Source organism: Lissotriton vulgaris, chromosome 1_1, assembly GCF_964263255.1.
Source record: "Lissotriton vulgaris chromosome 1_1, aLisVul1.2, whole genome shotgun sequence".
NCBI lineage: Eukaryota > Metazoa > Chordata > Amphibia > Caudata > Salamandridae > Lissotriton > Lissotriton vulgaris.
The window spans coordinates 930,655,687-930,680,698 of record NC_141685.1 but is presented as its reverse complement, the minus strand read 5'-3'; the positions used below and the strand labels follow the sequence as shown (position 1 = coordinate 930,680,698).

Sequence of the window (25,012 nt, the reverse complement as noted above, 5' to 3'; positions counted from 1 at the left end):
ACCCTGCTGACATGTCACAGCTGAATTACCTCATGCATCATGGTCGATGTGGTTCAAAGTTGCTCGCTTCACACACAGTTCTCACAGTTTGTTGGCCAGTACCAGTATTCTTTTCAAGTGTATCCCCAGACACGTGTTTCTAGATTCCTCTTTTATCAGTGGGGAAAAATGTTCATAGGTCGCTGGACGTGCAGCCGCAGTTTCCTCAGGGTTAGTGCCACTCTCAGCGCGCAGGTGCTCACAGAGCTCGTCAGCTCACGGCCCACGGGAGCAATCTTAAACAAAGGGATTTGGAGCACCCTGCTGATACGTCACAGCTGAATTACCTCATGCGTCATGTTCGATGTAGTTCAATGTTGCTTGCTTCACACACAGTTCTCACAGTTTCTTGGCCAGTGCCAGTACCAGTATTCTTTTCAAGTGTATCCCCAGACACGTGTTTCTAGATTCTTCTTTCATCAGTGGGGAAAAATGTTCATAGGTCGCTGGACGTGCTGCCGCAGTTTCCTCAGGGTTAGTGCCACTCTCAGCGTGCAGGTGCTCACAGAGCTAGTCAGCTCACGGCCCACGGGAGCCATCCTAAACAGTCAAAGGGATTTGGAGCACCCTGCTGACACGTCACAGGTGAATTACCTCAAGCATCATGGTTGATGGGGTTCAATGTTGCTCGCTTCACACACAGTTCTCACAGTTTGTTGGCCAGTGCCAGTACCAGTATTCTTTTAAAGTGTATCCCCAGACACGTTTTCCTAGATTCCTCTTTCATCAGTGGGGAAAAATGTTCATAGGTCGCTGGACGTGCTGCCGCAGTTTCCTCAGGGTTAGTGCCACTCTCAGCCCGCAGGTGCTCACAGAGCTCGTCAGCTCACAGCCCACGGGAGCCATCTTAAACAGTCAAAGGGATTTGGAGCACCCTGCTGACACGTCACAGCTGAATTACCTCATGCATCATGGTAGATGTGGTTCAATGTTGCTTGCTTCACACACAGTTCTCACAGTTTGTTGGCCAGTGCCAGTACCAGTATTCTTTTCAAATGTATCCCCAGACACGTGTTTCTAGATTCCTCTTTCATCAGTTGGGAAAAATGTTCATAGGTCGCTGGACGTGCTGCCGCAGTTTCCTCAGGGTTAGTGCCACTCTCAGCCCGCAGGTGCTCACAGAGCTCGTCAGCTCACAGCCCACAGGAGCCATCTTAAACAGTCAAAGGGATTTGGAGCACCCTGCTGACACGTCAGAGCTGAAATACCTCATGCATCATGGTCGATGTGGTTCAATGTTGCTCGCTTCACACACAGTTCTCACAGTTTGTTGGCCAGTGCCAGTACCAGTATTCTTTTCAAATGTATCCCCAGACACGTGTTTCTAGATTCCTCTTTCATCAGTGGGGAAAAATGTTCATAGGTCGCTGGACGTGCTGCCGCAGTTTCCTCAGGGTTAGTGCCACTCTCAGCGCGCAGGTGCTCACAGAGCTCATCAGCTCACGGCCCACGGGAGCCATCCTAAACAGTCAAAGGGATTTGGAGCACCCTGCTGACACGTCACAGGTGAATTACCTCATGCATCATGGTTGATGTGGTTCAATGTTGCTTGCTTCACACACAGTTCTCACAGTTTGTTGGCCAGTGCCAGTACCAGTATTCTTTTCAAGTGTATCCCCAGACACATGTTTCTAGGTTCCTCTTTCATCAGTGGGGAAAAATGTTCATAGGTCGCTGGACGTGCTGCCGCAGTTTCCTCAGGGTTAGTGCCACTCTCAGCCCGCAGGTGCTCACAGAGCTCGTCAGCTCACAGCCCACGGGAGCCATCTTAAACAGTCAAAGGGATTTGGAGCACCCTGCTGACACGTCACAGCTGAATTACCTCATGCATCATGGTAGATGTGGTTCAATGTTGCTTGCTTCACACACAGTTCTCACAGTTTGTTGGCCAGTGCCAGTACCAGTATTCTTTTCAAATGTATCCCCAGACACGTGTTTCTAGATTCCTCTTTCATCAGTTGGGAAAAATGTTCATAGGTTGCTGGACGTGCTGCCGCAGTTTCCTCAGGGTTAGTGCCACTCTCAGCCCGCAGGTGCTCACAGAGCTCGTCAGCTCACAGCCCACAGGAGCCATCTTAAACAGTCAAAGGGATTTGGAGCACCCTGCTGACACGTCAGAGCTGAAATACCTCATGCATCATGGTCGATGTGGTTCAATGTTGCTCGCTTCACACACAGTTCTCACAGTTTGTTGGCCAGTGCCAGTACCAGTATTCTTTTCAAATGTATCCCCAGACACGTGTTTCTAGATTCCTCTTTCATCAGTGGGGAAAAATGTTCATAGGTCGCTGGACGTGCTGCCGCAGTTTCCTCAGGGTTAGTGCCACTCTCAGCGCGCAGGTGCTCACAGAGCTCATCAGCTCACGGCCCACGGGAGCCATCCTAAACAGTCAAAGGGATTTGGAGCACCCTGCTGACACGTCACAGGTGAATTACCTCATGCATCATGGTTGATGTGGTTCAATGTTGCTTGCTTCACACACAGTTCTCACAGTTTGTTGGCCAGTGCCAGTACCAGTATTCTTTTCAAGTGTATCCCCAGACACATGTTTCTAGGTTCCTCTTTCATCAGTGGGGAAAAATGTTCATAGGTCGCTGGACGTGCTGCCGCAGTTTCCTCAGGGTTAGTGCCACTCTCAGCACGCAGGTGCTCACAGATCTCGTCAGCTCACGGCCCACGGGAGCCATCTTAAACAGTCAAAGGGATTTGGAGCACCCTGCTGATCCCGCTGGTGTGTTAGCAGTGTGCGGCCCCATTTGGTGAATGTTTATGCTCCTTGGAGCATGGAGATGACTAGCTCGGTACCCCCCACCTGCGCGCCTTTGTGTTGTACTCTACCTGGTAATATTTAGCAGCACGCAGCAACCCCAGAAGATAGCCTAATCCCTGCTGATGAGGGGTAAATCCCCCAAAACACGTGTACAGGGATGGCGAAGATTTGAAGATACGTGAGAATTCGAAAGAAGATGCATCGCAGAAAACGGAACTACAATTACCATGGTCCTTAGGGGCAATCTCGCTGGTGTGTTAGCAGTGTGCGACCCCATTTGGTGAATGGTTCCATATATTGTAGCCACCCCTCAATCTCCGAAAACCTTGGGCAGAGATCTTCCCTGTATACTTTCAGGAAAACTCATGAAAAGCTTCCGCTATTCCCTTACTGTCAGTTACAGTGACACCCAAATCTACCTTTTTAACTTCTTTAATTTGATTCCGTACTTGATCCCTTTTTGCTTTTCACGCTAAAAGCTTACTGCACCCTTCCCATAAGAAAAGTGGGCCACCAACTGACTGACTTCCCATTTTTCCTTAACCCTCTGTGACAACACTGTTGTTAGTTCCAATTTCAGTTCAAACAACTTATTCATTGCCTCTTCATTCGCTGTGTGGCTCCCCTGCCTTAGTATTTTAGCTTCCCACGAACGGATTTCCTCCTCCAGATCCAAAACCTTCCTATGATATGTCCTTCTCTTCTTAGCACCCTGAGCGCCCAGTCTCCCTCTCAAAAAGGCCTTACATGTGTCCCACACCGTCTCCAGCTGCTTAGCTGACCCTACATTTTTCTCAAAAAACACCTGGATTTCACCCGTAAGAACTTCTAAATAGTCCCTATCTAAGAGGATTGTTCGATCTAACCTCCAAGCTGAAGTCAAACCATCCGCACCCAGTTCCAAAATCAGAAGAACAGCTGAATGATCTGAAATATGGGCGCCGCGATGCTCAACCTTCGTAACCCAGTCTTTTAACCTTAAATCAATCAAAAAGTAATCTATCCGAGATCTATGGTTGTATTTTTTGTTATAATATGTATATCCTGGCTGGTGACCTGCTTTTACTCTCCATATATCACACAGCCCTTGATGTACCATGAGCATTTTCATTCTAGCAGCCATCTTACCATTTACCAAGGTTCTGCTTCTTTCTTGAACGATCCAACTTACAATCCAACACTGTATTAAAATCCCCAGCCATCATTATTTTCCCTAAGAAACCTAATAATTTCCCAGCCAGCTCGTCCAGGGGGGCCACGTCATCTATAATTGGCCCATGGTAGCCGATAATCACCAACATTTCCCCTGCCACTTTTAATTTCACAATTACCCATCTTCCTCTTATATCTGCTGCCTCACCTTCTATAACAACATTGACCCCCTTTCTAATCAAAATTGCCACCCCCTTTGTAACTATTATCTGGGGTGTATAAAATGAACTAGCAATCCATTGTTGAGCCGAAAAAATGTCCTTACTTTCCATATTGGTCAAATGCGTCTCCTGTAAAATAATAATATGGGCAGAAGAATCTTCTAAATACTTTAAAATTAATTGTCTCCTGGACTTTACTCGTAAGCCATTGACGTTCCATGTGAGGAACCTCAGTTCCATAGGTTTAACCACACTCATAACTCCCAGCAGTTAACTCCCAACTCTTCATGGCAAGAACGCTTCTGAGGATTATTTTTTTTCCCCCTGCCCCCTGCCCCCCTCCACCCTCACCTCCATACCCTGTGCCCTCCTCCCCCCGCCCCCCCATGCAACCTCCCTTCCCTTGGAAACCCAACCAAAACACCTATGGCCTTGGCCTTGTGGATGTCCCTCATGGCGGTGCAAGATACACATCACCTAACTTTCAATGCACACATATATCACTGCCGGGCAGAGATCCGACCTTCATTAATATGCTCCCCCTCTAGATCACAAATTACTCCCCTTGACTTTGTTCCAAAAAAGCATCAACCTCCTCAACCGCCCGAAACTAATACATTTTGTTTTGCCACATAACTTTTAAAAAAGCTGGGAATTTTAATTGGACCGTAGCCCCCAGTGCTCTTAGTGGCTCCATGCGCTTCCCCAGCTCCCATTGCCTGTTAGCCGTGGCTGGTGACAAATCTGACCTAAACTCCACTGATGTTCCGTCTACCAATATACACTTCCTTTTAAGAGCAGCTGCCAAAATTTTTTCCTTCAGATTATATGTCAAGAAAATAATCAATATCTTTCTGGGTTTAGAGCGGTTCGGGTTCAGCCTGAAGGTATCTCGATGAATCCTCTGAATATCCCCCATTAACACTTCTTCCGACACTTCTAACTGTAACTCTGATTTAAGCAGCTGCACTACATATTTCTTAATATCTGATCCCTCCTTTCCCTCTGGTAGCTTCAAAATCTTGAGATTGTTTCGCCTTTGCATGTTTTCGAGCCTTTCACTCTCTTATCATTATCCCGCTCTTTAAACTTGATAGCCTCAATCTCTTTATGATTATCTAGAACCCTCTCACGCATCACCTTTACTTCAGCCTCCAGCAATTCTGTACGAGCACTTAATTTATCAAACTTAGCCTCCAATAAGCTAACAAGTCTGACTGCGGAGGGGTACCGGTCTTATCCCCATCACAAATACCCTGTGTGATCTGCCCCTCCTCCTCCATAACTATAGTAAGAGCCTGGAAACGATTAGGGGTTAAGTGCATAGACCAATCCTGCGTTTCTGAATTCTTCAGAGTCCCCTCTGCGCCCCTTTCACCCTCCTCAATATCTGTATCTGTATCCTGATTCAGCTGTGTGGTATGTGCCTTCAGTATTAGAATTTTTGGAACAGGTTTAAAGTAAGACTTTAAAGACGGAGTAGTATTGAGCTTATACTCCAAACCCTTTTGTTTTCCATTTTTACTGCCAACACTCCCCCCTTTACAATTTTTTCCTTCTTTATCAGGACAAAACTTCTGATTTTCCTTAGCTGGGACTTTAAATTTACAAAGCGAACTATCACTTAACCCCCTCCCCGTTCTGCTTAGCGTGTTTCTGGTGGTGCCTGCGGCTACAGCTATATTTGTGGGCTCTGCGTTATTATTTCCTCCGGTGATCCCTGTCTGTGATTGAGCCTGACCTTTGCCGGTGAAGCCTGAGGGTGGGGGCGGCCCTTTCGCAACTCCCCTCGCTCCCTTTACCCCAGTGAATGTCAATGTCAGAGACTCCGCTCCCCTCCCGCGACCCCCGGCACCTCTCAATGGGATCCTGGCTACCGCTTGTCGGCCTCTCCCAAGCTCCAATGCCGCTCTCCTCCAGCTGCAGCTACCTGGCTCGCTGCCGATTCCGGCTCCTCCTCCGCCTCCGCACACTCCCGTAAGCTCCCTGCTGCCTCAGCCGCCATGCGTTACAAAACGCCTAAAAAAAAACTCCGTCCGAACAGAAACCTGATACCCGCTAACAGAAATGACAAAAAGGTGAGCGACCTTCAAAACTCTGCTTCACAGCTCTTTCACCAGCCGGTCTCTACCCCAGCACCTTCTCCTCGCACCCCCACGGCTCCTGACACCCGTGACCCGCTACTAGCCGGCCGCCATGTTTTCCGCAACCTTCATGGAAAATCGGCACCGCCCTTATTGTAGGAAGTACATTCCGACCGCTGGGCAAACGGGCTCTATGAGCCCATCGGAAGAGCAGTGGTCGGTCCCTCCGTCTGCTGCCTCCGACCGCCGCACTGCAGAGGCAGTTGTCGGTGGACCCCAGCTGACAGCTGGGCGGTTGAGGTTGAACCGACATCATAATGAGGCCCATAGTCTTTATAACAATAGATTAATCTTACATTTGTAGCATTAGATTGGTTTTACTTTTTAAATGTAAACCTGATGGAAAATTGTTATTTCTATTTATAAACTAACAAAAACACGTTTTCTGTTGGGTCATACTGTATAGTAATTCAGTGCAGTCCTGGCACTGCCTTGGATTACTTTGCATCAAGAGGATGCTCTATGGGAGTTGTATGGGAATTTCCATACATCCACACATGAATTTTGATGAAAATCCATATTTACAATCATATTTAGATATGGATTTGTGCCAAAATCTTGTACCTCTCAGAGACCATAATGAGGAGAAATACTATTTTCTGTCATTGGGCCTGATTCACAGAACTAACTTAAGACAAAATCCTAAACTTACTACCATTTTGGTATTCACAGAAGGCACTTACTCATTGATAAGTAAGTGCCTTCTGTGAATACCAAACTGAGTAAGTGCACTTACTTATTTTGGTATTCAGAGAAGGCACTTACTCATTGATGAGTAAGTGCCTTCAGTGATGAGTAAGTGCCTTCTGTGCATACCACAATGAGTAAGTGCCTTCTGTGAATACCAAAATGGTAGTAAGTTTAGGATTTTGTCTTAAGTCAGTTCTGTGAATCGGGCCCACAGATTTTCGTATTTGCACGTGTTATACATTCTTCTTGTAAACTTGCTGATTTCTGGATAATCTCAAAGCAAAACAATTTTAATTAAAATACTCTCAGTTGTTATAGTATTTTAAATAATATCAATACATATTTTGTTAAGAAACATTTCCTGTTGTGGAGTTGATGTCGTCAATAATGGTTCTTCTTTGTACTGAAAAATATATAAAAAAGTAACATCATAGAGAGGCATTTCAAAATTAGTTTTGACATTTTCTGATGATATGCCAATACTGGCAGCACTACTTCATTAACTGTCCACTTCTCTATAAGACAAATTGTGTGCATATTAGGGCCTTTGCCACTTAATAGGGGTAGGGTATCTGGAGAAAGTCAGCTCCCAGTGAAGGGTTTTTGAAAAGGCAAAGCTGTGGATAGTACGGCCTTGGCCATCTAATAGGTCTTGAGTGTCTGGAGGCAAATGGTGTATGCAGTAACAGCTTGGTCACCTAATGTAGAGTTGGTGTCTATAGTGAATCTGCTCTCCATTAAGCCTTCTTTAAAAGGCGTAGTTGTGTAGTAGGGGTTTGCCAATTAATAAAGCGTGGGTCCCTGGAAGGAGTGGACTCTCCATGAAGCCTTCTGGACAAGGCAAAGGGTATGTGTAGTAGGGGCTTGTCCTTCTAGTGTAGTGTAGGGTATCTAGAAAGAGTGTGTTCTCTGCCTTCAGATGTGCACAGGACAAAGGCTATGTTTGTAAGTGCTTGTGTACCTAATGGAACTTGGGTCTCAGGAAAAAACGGGCTCTCCATGAAAACGTATAATTTTCTTATTTGAAAATTTACTAAAGAGTGGTGTATGTTGTCTTGTGGAGCATTATTGCAGGGCCATGTCTAGTTTCAATCTAAAATAATAATGCCTTTAGAATTATCAAAAATGATATTGTAGTTTTCTAAATGAGTTCAATACTACTAGCATAGTTACATACTGAGTATACTTAATTGTTTGTTGTTGTTTTCAGACTGTGTCATTTCATTGAGTCTTATCCCTTATGACTTAATAGAACATTGGAATGTGGAACACCCCAATGAATACAATGGAGTGCTCTGTCCTTCTACGGGCCTGTAAAAGCCGGCAGAGCAACATTCTAATGTTGTTTGAGCAAAGACCTCTTGAAACCCTCGGGAATTTCATTCCCCTCTGCTCTGAGAGGCCTTTGTTTTATTAGTTAGAACATTCTGCTCTCTAGTGGCAGAATGTTATAATAGCCTTATAGCCCTTGGTAGTTGGGCTATACAGGCCATTAAAGTCCTGTTCCCTTGTTAAAGGCCCTCGCCTTCGGCTCAGGCCTTTAAGGCTGGAGCGGACCTTTAATGGCCGGTATAGCTCACTACGGCGGGCTACAAGGCTATATAAGAACCCATACATGCTAAGCATTTTAAAATAAATGTTTGTCATCCCTGAACTGTGGTGAATAAAGCTTTTGTATTTGAGGAAAAAACATACAAACTATGTATGCCAGTTAATAAACTGCAAGGTGCAGATACAGGACATCACTATCTGTAAGACTTTGTTTTATTTATAATTTTACTAAATTTTAAATTACCAAAAAGGAGATCATTTCCTAAACAATTCTATTCATAGTGCTCTAAAGTAATGCTAAAGGGCAATGTAGATATTGCTCAAAAGATATTCAGGATTTCAAGGTGTCATCACCCTTACAAGGCCACCACCCTCCACATTTACATGTGTATAATAACTCTATATATACTGACCTGAACCCCCCCCCCCCCCCCCGCCCCCACTAAATGCTAATGAAAGAGTTCCTCCAAAGAAGCTCAAGAGCTAAGGTTATTGTTACTCTTGCTAGGCTTCATGCTTATATTGATATACCAGCTTGGATTACAAATCCTTGCGAAAGAAGATTTGGACCAGCCGTAAAGAGTATAGGAAATTAAGGTTCAAGGAAAAAAGGATAAAAGAAGAACAGCACTGGAAATCTTAAAATCAAAAGATCAAAAGATATTTTGGAACTGGGTAAATAAGGCTGCTAGACCAGGCCAACCATCCACCGTAATGAATGTCTCCCCCACTGAATGGGAGGCCCACATTGAAACTCTTTACATCGAACTAGACAATTATAATTGGTGCAATCATCATAGATGCATCCCTCTCAATTCCCTCCCTGGAATGTCACCAATTACTAAGATTACTTCAAGTCAAGTTGCCCTCATTATAAAACAAATGCGTCCAGGAGGGGCCTCCGGCCCAAATGGGTTACCAACAAAGATATAGAAAGCCTTGACTCACAAGTGGGCAGCGCGCCTGGCCCCCCTATTCGAGACATGTATAATGGGTGGTCCTATTCCTGATTCTTGGTGAGGTTCTCTCCTCATACCTATCCACAAAAAAGGTCAGCGATCTAATCCTGATAACTACCGGATGATTGCACTCCTCGATGTTGATGGAAAGGCCTACGCAAGCGTCTTATCACAAGAACTAACCAACTGGGCGGAAGACCATAAATTAATACCTTTCACGTAAACTGGCTTTCAAAAGGGCTGCCACATTGAGGACAATCTGATATGCTTAGCCCATATGATCAAGGTTACACTTGCAACAAAGGGAAAATCGTTGTTCTTGGGATTTATTGATTTCCAAAAGGCATTTGACAATGTTGCCCGCCCCAGGCTTTGGGAGAAATTGCTTAAATATGGCATTCCGCCTACTCTATTGCACGCCCTCATCGCCCTGTACTCTGATAGTTTGTTCAAAATAAAAGTCTCTGCTGGTTGGTCTACAACCAATAAAATCATGACCAACAAAGGCCTAAAGCAGGGAAGTATTTTGGGCCCTTTACTTTTCAATTTGTACCTCGCAGATTTATCAGAGTGGCTGGCCTGCTCTCATGCTTTCCCACCAAGAATCGCATGTGTTAAAAGCCAGTCAATGCAATACGCGGATGATACGATTCTACTTGACCAAACACACGTGGGCCTCCAACGCCTTTTTGATTCTTTGGCAACATATTGTGAAACCAATGCGCTGAAGATTAGTATCTCTAAAACCAATGTGATGATAGTCTCGAGAAGCCGAGCGAGACAGCCCCCCTGGTACATTGCTGGGAAATCTATTGAGGTAGTCACCACTTACAAATATCTTGGAGTCTGTATAGACCACAGAGGGAGTCGGGTCCGCAAATCGCTTCAAAGCAAAGTGTGGCCCGCAGCCTCGAGGGGGCCTTCCTATGAACTAAGAAAGCTCTCCATTCTCCTGATTTCACCCCGTTAATTAGAGTGATAGATGCCAAATTGCTATCTACAAGAGCCTTCGACGCCACTACTTTTAAAGATAAAATATTCACCTGGCTGGACAGAATGCAATCAGCCTGTTTTCGTAGAGTGCTTCACCTACACAATTCGCCCTCTCATGCCCAAATCTGCTTGGAGTTCTGCTTGTTCGCCCAACATTGGACCCTGAAAGCACGATTTGTTGCCTACTGTGCAAAAACAAAAGTGGCCCAAGCCTCCACATTAAAGAATTGCGTCTGGTCACTGTTAAATAACCCCAGCACTTCTTGGAATACATTTTTAACATTCTGCTTGGACGCTTTAGAAGCCCACGATCTATGGACGAGCTCACTACCCATAGAGGTTGCTACAAAAGCCCTGACCAAACAAGCAAAAATACTATCGATGGCACATGATGCAATATCTGTGAAAAAGCTATCACATGGCAGCTGGGCAACAAAACTCTACGATTTTAAAACCCTACCACACTACCTGTCATCCTCCATGAAGCCATTAATGAAGCTCCCGTTAATGAGACTGCGTTTTGGGCTAATCCCCCTGGTGGGGTACAATTATGGAAGGAGGTACAAGGCAGACATGTCCTCCCAGTGCCGCTACTGCAACAACAGGGAAGAAAATTTAACGCACATCCGGTGCATCTGCAGCACTCTACTCCCCCTTCAAACGTATTGGTTGCACCCCATTTGGAGAATTCTTAATGTGCGGACCTGCCATGAAGCCTTAGAGGAGTGTATGAAGGGGGAATCGGCTCAAATGGCTGCCCGTTTTGTCAAATTTATGACTAAGATTAATTCAATTCTACCGGCAGATACCACTCATGAACCCTTGCTGTGACAGATATGAACTTGCGTTTCTCGTTCTTATTTTAAATTGAGAGCTGAAAATGTTTTTTTTATCTTCATTGTTGTACGAATTGCAATGATTTTAAATAATTGTGCAAATAAATATATCTATCTACATTGATTCACAACAATTACAATAAATCTTACTGAGAACCTACCTCTACATTCCTACATTGTCTAGAACTCCTGTTCTAAATAATGAAAATGTATATTGGTAGCCTCTGACTAAATGTAAGACTAGTGTAATTACATTCAGTCCATCCAGATCTATTTTTCAAATAGTCTATATAGTGACCTGACTTAATGCTGTGTCCCTGATGGAAAATAATATCAACAATCGTATGTTTTCCTACCATCTTTAAAATGAGTGATATCAGTATTTATTTTAGCGCCATCTCGTCTACCTCTTTGTGGAATTGAGATGACACATTTACAGCTCTCCCCAACAACTAAATTTGAAAGTATTTATGCTCTACTGTCTGGACAGGAGTTCTTTTGCACAGCTGTATGTTTTAATCTATCAAACACTGTTTGTCAGTCTTGTATTGTTAGGTACACAAATCACTCTGAGTCAATGTCACTTCGAGAGAATGGTGATAATTAACACATTAAGGATCCCAGGAATAACTAATTCCAAATATTTTTTGATTGGAATATAACCTGTTTCTTGACTACCTAAAACTACCAAAAGAAATTCCTACGCATCCCATTAAGAGTTTACAGTAAATTGTGACAGACTTGTAAACATTTTGTGTCTGTTGCGTATATCCGGCGCAGAATGAGGCTCATGTTGGTCAGCTCATACTGTATTCAGAAGATTTGACAGTTATCTGCAAAGCAGCTTATCTGAGTTTTCCCCAATTTTCTCATTAAACGGAGGTAACATAAAAATAACATTTACAACTATGTTACAATAACAGGTTACTCCAGATATGGCTGGAAATTGAGAGACTACCATATCCTTTACCACTTCTACTATGACGTCTTTCTTCTACTATTGCTGCACCGTAGTAACTTTTAAGGCTTTCCTGTGTTCACAGAGTTTATCATACTTTTGTTAACTATAGATTGCACCTTTCATTAATTGGACATTGACCCAGATGAGGAGTGTACAGACTTCTCCATTGATTGCATTCTCGAGCACATGAGTTGTCTGCATTTACTTTACTCTAATCAAAATCTAGGAGGTACAACCCTGCATCCATATTTAATCCTTGTGATTTATGAATTCTGACACCATAGGCCAAACACAAGAGCACAGAGGAAATGATTCTCTATGCACAGAATCATTTTACTAAGAGGAATCTGGCAGTGCACCTATGTTTATGTTTTGCTTCTATGTGGTCAAAGCTGCCCAAAACAAGAGTTTGGTCAGTTTACAGCTATCGCTAAGATGGAGCATCATCATATCATATCACTAGATGTAAGCTGAACAGTATCTTGTTTTTTCTAACTGTACCATTTCTTCATTAAAGTGTGCACACTAGCCTAACTTTGGCAATAAGCACACACTTGGCTTGCAAGATATTAGGCACTCCTCCATTACACATGCAGCTGTCTTTTTGTGAGGGAATGGAGCACTCGTCTACGGTAGGCATGATGCACACAATCTCCTTGCAAGATTTAAGGGGCTCCTCTATCACACCTGCAACTGTCTTTTCATGAGGGAATAGGGCAGCTAATATAGAGCTCTCAAGAGCTGCCTTAGATTCTTCAGAGAATACACCTAATCTGATATCTTTTCATATGTTGCCATACTTCTGACCGACCCGAGCATCCTGGAATCACAGACACAACATAGATCAGGAAAATTCATGCCCAATCTACACTTCAATGGTCATGTTTATGGCAATGATGATCCAAAAACATGACTAGAATGTATGGTTTTAGATGTATAGTTAAGCTTTTTTCCTTATTAAATAGCCCTAACAGACCCAACCATTGCAAGGCGGAACACCTTCTAGGATCCAAGAGTGTGTGTTGCTAAGGGTGTGTTCTTGCACTATCCAAAACCCCCAAATCACACTAAAATCAGAACTCTCACGAGATTTCAAAATGCCAGTACCAATTTTGAGATTGCATCTATAAATACAGCACTCCTCAAGTTCTCAATGTTTCACATTGATAGTCTGACAGGGTGTAGACTTTCCTGCAATTCTCCTGGAGGAATCATGATGCATCAAATCTCTGCAGTGAACCCAAGAGGCAGTAGACAAGTGACCTTACTTAAAGGCTCCAGGATCTTCATTGTATGAATGAATGCGCATGACCAGGCTTACTCATGAACACCAGGGCAAAAAGGTGATACGAAAGATCAGGAATGATTGTGAGTATATGTAACTGCTTTACCCCTTGTAAATGTGTAGTGTGTATTGTCTAAGGGCATTATTTGTTACTGTGACTGTGAAAAGATCACTTAGCAAAAACTTGTTGCTTATAGCAATTTGATATTGCCTAAGACTTGAAACTTACAAAGTGCTTGGTCTGCTAACCCTTCTTGAGGTAAGGATGGCTAAACCAAACAACTGAGGGGGTCCAGTAGGTGATTCCTAAAAAACAGAAAAGACTCTCAAGAACCTTGTTGTTTCCAAAGAGAAACTATGAACTAGAGAACAGTTTGAGAATAGGAATCCAGATTCCTTTGAAAGATTTTGAAAGTGCAAGTGGCACTTAGGACCTGATTCAAAAAAGGCCTCTGCACTTGTGATGGATGCCCCACAGCCAGGGGGGAGTCTCCACACTCAGAGTGGAATCAATGCAGTGAGAATTCTCATTGCAGAGATTCTGCCCCTAGTGCGGGGCCTCTGCCACGAGTGGGGAGGCCCTTTGTGAATCAGGCCCTGTGATCGGAATCGGGTGACTTCTTGCCTAGTGTAATGCCTTACTCCACTCTACTTTATTTCACTCCACTTCACTTTACTCCACTCCACTTTATTTCACTCCACTTCGCTTTAGTCCATGCCATGCCACTCTACTGTACTCCACTCTGCTTTATGGATTCAGGAGTAGCGTGTTACTCGCTGAAAAAATGCTACAACACCTCATAATGGGTAGCAAGTGCTATATAAATGCAAACCTTTTTCTTCTTCTATCCCTCCACTATCCTTTCTCAATCCAAATAAGGGACTAACATATCCACCACTCAAATTACTTTCATATTTCATTATACTAATTCACCACTAATCGTTTATGGGTTCGGGAGTAGTGTGCTACAAGCCGAAAAAGCGCTTTGACGCCTCGTATGGGGTAGTGTGTGCTATATAAATGCAATTACAATACAATACTTTACTCCATGCCACTCTTCTTCACTCCACTCCACTCTGCTCTGCACCACTGTGCTTTGCTCCACACCACTGGTCTTTACGCCACTCTACTTTACTCCACTTGGCTCTACTCTGCTGTACTCCACACCACTCTCCTTTACTTCATGCCACTCTGCTTTACTTCTATCCACCCTACTTTACTCCACTACACCGAACACCACTCTGCATTACTGCACTCCACTCTGCTTTATGCCACTCTCCTTTGCTCAACTCTGCTTTATGTCACTCTGCTTTGCTCAACTCTGCTTTATGCCACTCTGCTTTGCTCAACTCCACACCAATCCACTCTACTTTACTCCATCCCACTCTATTATACTCCATGCCACTTTTCTTCACTCCACGCCACTCTGCTTTACTCCACGCCACTCAATTTGACTCTGCTTACTCTACTCCACTCTGCTTTACTCCACTCCACTCACTCCAATGCCACTCTGCTCTACTGCAAGCTACTCTGCTTTACTCCACTCCACTCAACTTTACTCCACTCAACTTTACTCCACACTACTTCGCTTACACCACTCTACTTTGTGGAGAAGTGTGGCTCAATGGTTAGAGCGGCAGACCCTGATGCAGAGGTCTAGCCCGGGACCAGGGTTCATTTTCCCCGCCTTGGCGGGTCTTGGGCTCAAAATTCCACGGACCTGATAATTCTCGCCTCGGTGCCTTCCCAATCATGGAGTCCCACTCTGCAACTCTGGGCAATAGCTTGCTTAATCTCCACAACGGCCCCCACAACGCTAAGGATGCCTGGCCTCCACCTTGGGGGTGCCCAGGAGTCGACGCCTCACAGGGAAAGCCAGGATGGGTTCCACAGCGGTATTCGTACAAGCGCCTTGAGACCCTCGCGGGTGAGTAGTGCGCTATACAAGTATCAATTTACATTTTTTACATTTACTTTAATCCATGCCACTCTGCTTTACTCCACACCACTTTGCTTTACTTCACACCACTCTGCTTTACTCCAAGCTTTTGTAAATGCATTTTTGAGTAAGTATTGGGAGTAAATGTGCGCACATTTATTTATGTAAACAATATTAGTGAAGAAAAAAACAATATCCTTTGGACCCAATAGCAAACTCTAGTATTCAACCAATCGTCACATTCAATTTGACCCGGTACGTGCTCACCATTTCATCACATACACACTTGAGGGGATTATGCCATGTAGCTCCCCCAAAGAGTTGTGAACTATAAAGTGTTTAAGAATATATAAATCAATTTATTAATAAAAAAGACAGATGTATCTAAAATAGTATTTAAAAGCTGGAGGGCAAGAAGCACCCTATACTTTATAAGCACAATATGTAATGTTATTCAATTAACAATGCTCACAAAGGTTAAAAAAAACAATCGCATATTAAAACAAAATTCATTGAGAAACATAATAAAATAGCTTAAACAGAATACATAGCGCAGAAAGGTTCAGTTTGTCATTAGTTTGTTACACATCTGTTTTACACCAATATTTTAGGCATAGATCCTGGTATTAACTACCCCTAGACCTCCGTCTTTCTGACAGATTCTGTATTATAATGAGCGTCGACACGTTTCGATGGGTAGATTATTTAACCATCTTTTTCAAGACCAGACAATCTTTACTCTCTTTGATTAAAAATAATCTTTTGTATTGGACAATATCAATTTTACCACCACCTCCCAAGGGCAGTACTAGTTGTATCAAGAGTTCTAGGCAAATATAATAGGGTATAATTCACTATTCTGTTCTTGAATGATGAGAATATATCTGACTAAAAGAATATAACGGGCTATGTTCATGCCATGTAATGAGACTAAAATGGTCTGTAGTCTTCCCGTAATATCTAAGACACACCTTTTATGCGACCTCTGCCACAAAAAAAATGTTTTGTTTTATATATCGGTGGGATCAAAAGACCTCCTTTAAATGTGCATTGAATTGTTGCTGTTACAGGACGAATTGTTCCAGTTTAGCGTCCTCTACAGGTCCCTTTTAAACCCTTACAAACATTAGGGTTTGTGAGAAGCGCCCGTCGTCGCGTATGATCTTCTTCCTAAAGCGGTTAGTTGGGTAGCCTTTAAAGTAGTGCTTAATTTAAGCCGGGGTTTTCCGGTGCGCACCACCCCACTTAATAATTAACACATACTCTTATAATTTAAAAAAGAAAACACCCCAAGGTATTGAAGTGATTTTAAATAACACCTCTTAAGCACATAATAAATGTACGTACATACAAAGTAAATCATTTTTTTGGGCCCACTTAAACTTTAATCCCCAACCATAGAATCGTCATCTTTCTCACTCATGGCACTTTCACTCCACAATGACCTTTCTCTCACACTCTGTTACTTCTTTACAGCACATTCATTTACCTATCTCGCATGATACCTTCCTTCTGTTCTGCTCTTACCCTTCACACCTTTTTCCTTTTAACATTTTCTCCTTCTCTCTTCCACTCCTTTCCTAATTTCTCGCCACTTTTGCCCTCACTTACTCCTATTTCGTCTGCCTCTTAGCCACTCTCTCCACACTTTCTCTCCTTCTCCCATTCTCCTCCGCTTCCCTTCTCATCTGCTTTACCCCCTCGCTCTCTTCCACTCCTCTCCCTAGGACACATTTCACAGTGAAATTAACTGTATTTAAATGAGTCCTTAATTTTAACCTGGGTTTTCCAGTATCGCGGCACTTAATAGCAAACAAATCACCCAAAAGTATTGAAAGTAATTTTAAATAACACCACTTAATACTATAATACATTTTCATATATATAAAATAAATATTCTGTCTCTTTGGTTAAATAATGTTATCTTTTATATTTAATGTACAACACTCTTTGTTTGTTTTTTTTGGCTTGTATGGCCTTTTAAGTCAACAGTGCAATGTCATCTGTTATACTAACCATTTAGGTTACACTATAAATTGCTTTTCTTTGCAGTATTTTATAAATATGCAGTTAAATTATGTTTACACTTTAATACCTATAACATATTTATGTTGCAAATCCATATGAATATTTTAGCCACATATGGTACAGCAACCTGCAGCATGGCTTGGAAAAGAAGCATTTACAATGCAATAGGTCTCACATTTGGTAAAGTTAGAGCTATTGGAGTTAAAAATGAGGGTGTTTTTACTTTAGCTTTTCTATACCAATGGTAATTGCACTATGTAAATAGAATTACTCAACTCCAAATAAAAAATTAAAAAGGTAAAAAACATTGTCATTTTCAACACCACCAGCTCTAACTTTAACAAATGCGAGAACTATTGCATTGCAAATGCTTGTTTTCTTTTGAATCCTGGGATATGTAGTTTCGTTTACTTTATAATAAAACAGGTCTGCAAGTTATACAATTCAAAGAAAAACACGGACTGGATCGGGACATCAAATATACCTGGGAAACTTGGCAGCTATGAGACTTGACAAGTGTGGTGTTAGTCCCCAAGGAGCGGACAAAAACCTTGACGACACTGGATTAGTCAGCGGCCATGTACCTTCGGGCCAGAGGGCATCTCTGCCTCCCTCGACGCTCTCTGCTGCTCTCTTCTGATTGTCTCCTAGTGATTCACGGAGATTGACAGCGCGCAGACTGCGCACGCGCTCACTCTTAGCAGTGGTCTTATGTTTTTTTTCTCTTCGGATGGAGGTGCTTCCCTCGCGATGACGCTGTGTGTGCACGTGGCTGCTGTCAGCTTGCCGACTGCGTTCGGTGCTCTTGCACGCGCGGAAGGAATCGCGCGCCAGGCTCCTGCGTAGAGCTTGGACACAGCTGCTGCTCAGGTGAGGCAAAATGGGGCTTTCTGCCTCAAAGACGGGGTTCACCTTTCTTCGTTGGGCGCTCCCATAACTTTGCCAAACTAGGTAGCCGCCCCTGATAAATTACCCTAAAATGCATTAATACGGCTTACTCTTTATTTTCCTGGAATAATTCACTTTAATCCCCCCTCCCTCATCATTTTTCAACACCTATCGGTAAAACGCGCCACAAAAAATTTTTTATTGAAGGAAGAAACCCGACTTTGCGAGCTAACAACAAATTATCGTTTCCCCTTGACGACAATGTAGTAATTATTTGTAACACCTGAAAAATGGCGGCAAACTGAATTTCTCCCTGGCTACCTACCCCAACCCCAGAAACACACATCTCTCATCATTGTACTTAATCGTATTTGAGGTAGCTTCCTCGAATAGTTTATTTTACCCCGTCGTTGGACCACAGAAGAAAAAATATGGGCAGGAATAGAAGCCCGCCCGTAAGAGGATGTTTACTTTTATAAGAATACACTCCCCCCCCCCCCCCCCTTCTCTGCTATTATGAATCGGTGCGGGACCTTTTAATTATTGTAAGATTCAGGTCTTTGTAATGAAACATATTATTAGAGGTGTTCACATTCCAACTAAACTCCATTCGTCTTTACTTTTTTCCACCCGAAAGTCTCAACCTTTGCCAGGAAAGATGTTGGTACTTTTGTCGATACAATACCATAGATTTTCTCGGTTACCGACCACGCTCTGCACAGCTTACTTACTTACTTTTTGGATGTTAGCAATAGAAGATTTTGCATTTTAAAATAATGCAAAAAACTGTACCTCCTTTTTGGTCCTAAAAAAAGGAGGCCGACATTTGGGTGCTTTCGAAAAACTATTTTCTGTAGCCTTTAGGTGACAAGTTACATTATAGCAAACTGAATAGTAGGTCGATCTGCGATCAAGCAAAGTGATTTTTTACAACAGCGTCCAAGTGCAACAGGTGCTCCATAATTAAACTCTCACCCGTTACACGCAGCGTATTCACGGATGCATGTCAACAAAAACATTCAACAAAGCATGGCTTCTCCATTAATCATCAAATGTGTGCGTCTAAGTTAGATATCGTGCAGCGTATCGCTGTATCATCTTCACATGGAAGAGCGTTTGCAGTCCTCTTTTCTCGTTACTAGTTTTTATTCAGATTCTTTGCGCAGGAGACGTGGTTTGCCCAGCTGTTTTTCGATTTTCTCAATCCGAGAAGAGCTAAAAAAGAAGGCAATCTTTGTATCAACTACCCACACACAGACACTTACAAATATATGTAACTAAACTCCTGGCGCATAACAAACATTGGAATGGCTAAAGGGCAATAATCTGGCATTATGCATAGTACTGTTTATATTTGCAGGTTTTGGACATTAAACAAGCAAGTACAGTAGAATGGGGTGACTATTTGAGGGTGGATGTTGTAGATATTCATATGTGACATAGCTGCCCCACTTTTTTTTAAAGACCAATAGCAAATTTGCAGGGGCATAAGTAGACCCTGAACTTGAAAGGGGGGGAGGGGGAGAGGGAGGCGCGGTCAGGTAGATGAGCTGGTGAAGCCAACACATTAAACTTTGGGGTATATGTTTAAGAACTGTTGCCAACTAGCGTTAGCTTTCGTTAGTGGCAGTTTTCTTAACACGGCCTATCACCCAAAACTATCGTTCTGTTAGCAATGTATTTGCAATACGCCGCTACCTGGCGAAAGTTTCAGGTAGCCGCAGTGAAAACTGCAGCTAACACTAGTGTGAAGGCTATACAAATTCTGACGTTAGCAGGCAAAAACTGACAAAAGGGCAATTTGTGGGCAAAAATCTCATGTTACAGCAGAACTTCACCTGTTTTGGTTCTAGACACAAAAATAGCCAATAAGTCTACCTCCTATGAAAAAAAAGAAAAGAAAAAAATGGAATGCAGAATGAAGCAGCCAGGGACAAGTGCAGAACAGATCAACAACGTCCATAGACCCCCCAACAGTCAGGATGTCCAGCCAGAGTCCCAAGGGAGAGGAAATGCAGAATCTGGGCTACATATATGCAGAGAGGCGCATCATTGGGGGGGGGGGGGGGGGGGGGGGGGGAAACCTGTGATGCATCACTTTACATATCGCCCTCCTTGGAATACCATGGCAGCCAAAACCTTGAACGCGTGGACAGTCCCCGGGGCCTCGTTGTGCCTGCGTCTGGTCCCCAGAGTGGGATGTGGAGTTGCTGGGCCATGGCTATAGAAATTGAGATGTCGGCGGTCGCCCTTACCTGGTGATGAAGTCTGCCAGGTGACCTGGAGACACGTTTTGTTGCTGACCTGTGTAAGAAGCCCACATGGTGCCCCTTGGAGCTGTAAAAAGTAGAGGCGCACCAACGTAGGAAGGTCTTCATAGCATATCACACGCCACCACTATACCGGGGTGGCCAGATGGGATTACCAATGGTGGGCCTGCCTCTCTGGATCACAGGCCAGAGGATGTTGCGCTGGCCGGATACTGTGGAGGGTGAGGCCCCTGAACTGTGCTAAATTTTTGTGGGGGGAGTGATGCAATTTCACGCATAAGGGGGCCATGGTTGCATCACCTGCATTGGGAGGTTCCCCAGCGGACTTGGCGGCAACTGCTGGACCCAGGCTTGTGAAATCCAGCCTGGCTGAGGCTCCTGACGGCTGAGTCACAGATTTAGAGACAGTACAGCGGTTTGCGCCATGGTGTCAATGTCCAGCTGAGAAGAATCTGGGCCTCGTAACAGAGGAGGCCCAGAGGTCGATCAGACCCAGGCCTAGTGCCTGTGCATGACACCCCCCCCCCCACCCCAGTGGCGGCAGCTCTGCTACGGCGGAAGACCATCGCCCCACTGCTTTCAAGCAGTGCAAGAAGAGAAAACAAGATGATGATAACTTTCTGATATTCTCATGCTGTTTCCTTTGCGGGTGGGAGGGTGGGTGGGGCTGCTCCACCCACGGAGCAGGGCACGGGTGGAGTGGTATGCCCATTTGAGTGCGCAATGACTGTTTGGTCAGTCCTCTCAGGATGCCCAAAGTAGTCATGTGCCCTTCCCTGTTCATAATGCAGGCTGCACTATGGTCTGAATGGAGAACATGCCCACCCCTCCAGTCCTTGGCTGAACGCCTTGTCACAGCACTCAAGAACAATCACAATGTCGCTTTGCAGCATTATGATTGGCTTAGGGGCGTGAGCTTGACTACCTCAGGAGAGCAGGAGCACTGAAGACTCGGGAGCCAGCCTCGAGGTAAGATTTTTAAAATAACATATTTATAATCCTCTCTCCCTGCATTCCTGCCCCTTCCAGGGTCCTTTCCTGCATTTTCAGCCTCGGAGCTGTCTAGTCCTCCCCCACAGCACTACTTAATGTCGGATGCCTTGCGGCCGTTCACAGCAGGTGTACCACTCGTGCACCAAAGGCAAGCCAGTCTGTGTCTCTCCGCCCCTGGACTGCACCCAGCATCAAGGACCCTTCCTCTTGGACACTCCACCGCTACGACATCTGAACCCTCCTCGCCATCACCATTACTGTAGAATTCCCTTGCACCCTGTGCCTGCTGAAACTCAAACGCACCTTCTGCCACATCAGAATACCAGCGCCTCCTGCTGCCCAGCCAACCAACAGCTCAGCCGAACAGCTCAACTGCATCCTCTTCAACATGCGGTCCCTCCAAAAACTGACAACAGAAATCTGAGATCTCCTTGACTCCACCTCTTCAGACATTGCCTTGTTTACAAAAACATGGACCAACCCCTGCTCCGGACCGACCATCACCATCCATGACAGCAACAAAATCACCCACACAGACCACCTGAGCGCCCAGGAAGACACATTGCCATTATCTAAAAAAGCACACTCTGACTGACCACGCACTCTGACCCGACAGCTACCATGGAACACTTTCAGATCCGGACTAGGACCCAGCCCACCCTCTGCTGCACCCTCGTCCACAGGCCCCTGCTCCATGAACCCCCATTCACGGAGGCCATTGTAGGACTCATTGCACCCCAGGCTCTCCCATCTACTGACTGAGTACATCCTACTCTGAAACCTCAACTTCCACCTGGACAACCACAGTGACCAGAAAACCACCACCCTCCTGGCAAACCTCACCAACATCAGACTCAAGCAGCTAGTCACCGCAACAAGCCACATAGCCGGACACACGCTCAACCCAGTCTTCTCCGTCAGCGGAAACTTCAACTACAGCCACACCACCAAACTCTCCTGGACCGATCATCATAGTATACATCACTCCTTCAGCACACCCACATCGCCGCCACAGCTGGATCAAGGCCATGAAAAAAACGTTTTGGCAACTCCTTCAGCACCACCACTCCCCCAACGCTTACAGACACCAACACCGCAGTGCGCATACTCCACCGATGGAGCTCCAACTGCGCCAACATCCTGGCAGCTCCTCCGTGTCAGTGGAACAAGCACCTCTGTGTTACTGGCCACCAGGGAAGGTGACAGCAGACACCTTGGACGTCAAACTAGACTCTGTAGAAATGGACGCATCTAGCATTTGCGTGACCCTGTGAAGGCTTAGGCTGCATTATGCATGTGTCGGGTAGGATGAATGCAGGGTGGGTGTTACCATGCAAACCAAGACTCATATTGGTGGTGCCGTGAAATCTGAGATTTCACTGCGACAATTCTTGGACACCACTGCGTCAAAACCTTCCGCCTGCCTCATGGCGAGCGTAAGGGTGACAGACAGTGCCAAAGGGAAAAGCTTGCCCCATGCATTGCTGTAACTGCATCATGATTGCAATACAATTGCAGCAAGGCGTGACTTTAGGGCCGACAGATATGTCAGGAATATTTACATATCTGTAAATTCTTGCGACATGGTGCGCCATACAGTAAATATGGCGCACCCATTGTGTCGCAAGAAGGGCACAGTGAAAAGTGTATTACACAATCTAATTAACCTGGTCCTAGTTTGTGGAGCAGATTACTTATGACCACTTCTATGTGTGTATTCACTACTTTTTATGTAATACACTGGCACTTGTCAAAGTCCAAGGTTTGCCAAAGTTGCTCCCTGCTCTCACATGCGTCGTGTCCCCTATCTGTACTCATCTCAGTGTGTAGTGTACCGTAAATCATTCTACACCAGGGGTCTCCAACCTTTTCTGTAGTGAGAGCTAATTCTGCTCAAGGAAAGTCCTGCTGAGCTACTTGGACATTTTATCACTGTAAAATGTCTGATATGTATTAACATTACACTATGACCACCCTAAGCACAATTATCAGTAGTAAACACCCAAAAATTCCAGGTGAAGTGAATGCTAGGAAAACACTTATTAATATTAAATGCTTGTAATAAAGTAAAATTCAAATCATCACATGCTGTGTGCCACAAAGGGTATTACCACAGCAGTAAGTCATCCCAACTCAAATTGAATTATCATTCAGCTAACAACTTTAAATCTGTTTTAGAATTGTAATATTTTGTCTTCATTAGCATATTAGTTTTTGAAAATACACATTTTTCTATCAAAACCCCTTTCTGCTTTGAGCAATCAAATTCAATTTTCCAGAGGAAAAACCTTTTCTGAAAAAGCATAATTTTTTCCTTTAAAAATCAAAGCAGTTGCCATTGTTAGAAAATACAGTCCCTAAACATCAGCTTTTAGTTTTCCTTGAGTACCGCCATGTAAAAATGCCTCTCATGGACAAATTATGCTTCAAATACCCAGGTATTGGAATCATAGGCCATTGTTCCTCACCATAACACTAAGAATGCATCTGTTATGCTAATAATGCCCTCCATTAAACCAGGGCTACCATTGTGCCACAGCTGGATGCCCAAAATATCACTTATGGCCATTCTTATGGGAGAAGCAGTTGCCACTCTGTCAGACGTGACAGACTCTGTCACGTCTGGTGGAAGGTCTTCCTGTACACCAGGGCATTAAGTGGGCCAGGTCCTGTTGCAGGTCCTCCATTTTTGCCCTCACACTCAGGGTGAAAACAAATCTCAACCCTGCAGCGGTAACACTCTTCACTGTCTCTGATGTAGATTCAAAGAGACTCGCTATAGTTCATTCGGTCTCATCATTTCAAAACTGAAGCATTTCCATGGTTCTATACAACAAAGGCATAGTTGTTGCTTATTTGTCTTATGCAACTAACAACCATTGATAAAGCCAATAGTACTGGCTTGTTGTAGGTACAAAGTTACTTGTAATATATATCTGGTTGAAATGACAGAAGCAGCAAAATACCAGTGGGGCAACATACTATGCTAAGCACAGATTTTTAGCTTATGTGTTTTTAAACCACGCCCTTAATAACATTGGCCACACCCCATTGAGAGCCCCCCATTTTTGTCATCCCGCTTAAAGCCCTGCTTTACATCAGAGGCGCTCCTAGAGCAAAAATTTCGGGGGGAGGGGTCTACTAAAAATGTTGGGGGTGGGCTAATTCTTCCAGCAATAGCAGAGTAGAGATGAAGGGGTGAAAAAAACAACAAACATAAATCGTCTTTTAAAGACCTGTGAAGTACTCGGATGTGGCTGTGATACGCTCAAAAACTGTCTATGTGTGTGC

General features: G+C 44.2%; 1 protein-coding gene across 1 annotated transcript in view; it reads left to right on the top strand.

The window, feature by feature from the left end:
• Window positions 1-18,315: 18,315 nt before the first annotated feature.
• ZGLP1 (zinc finger GATA like protein 1) overlaps window positions 18,316-25,012 on the top strand; it is a 448,601-nt gene continuing 441,904 nt past the window's right edge. Inside the window, exon 1 of the mRNA XM_086936394.1 lies at window positions 18,316-18,440. The gene's annotated coding sequence lies outside the window, so the exon portion shown is untranslated. The remainder of the gene's footprint in view (window positions 18,441-25,012) is intronic.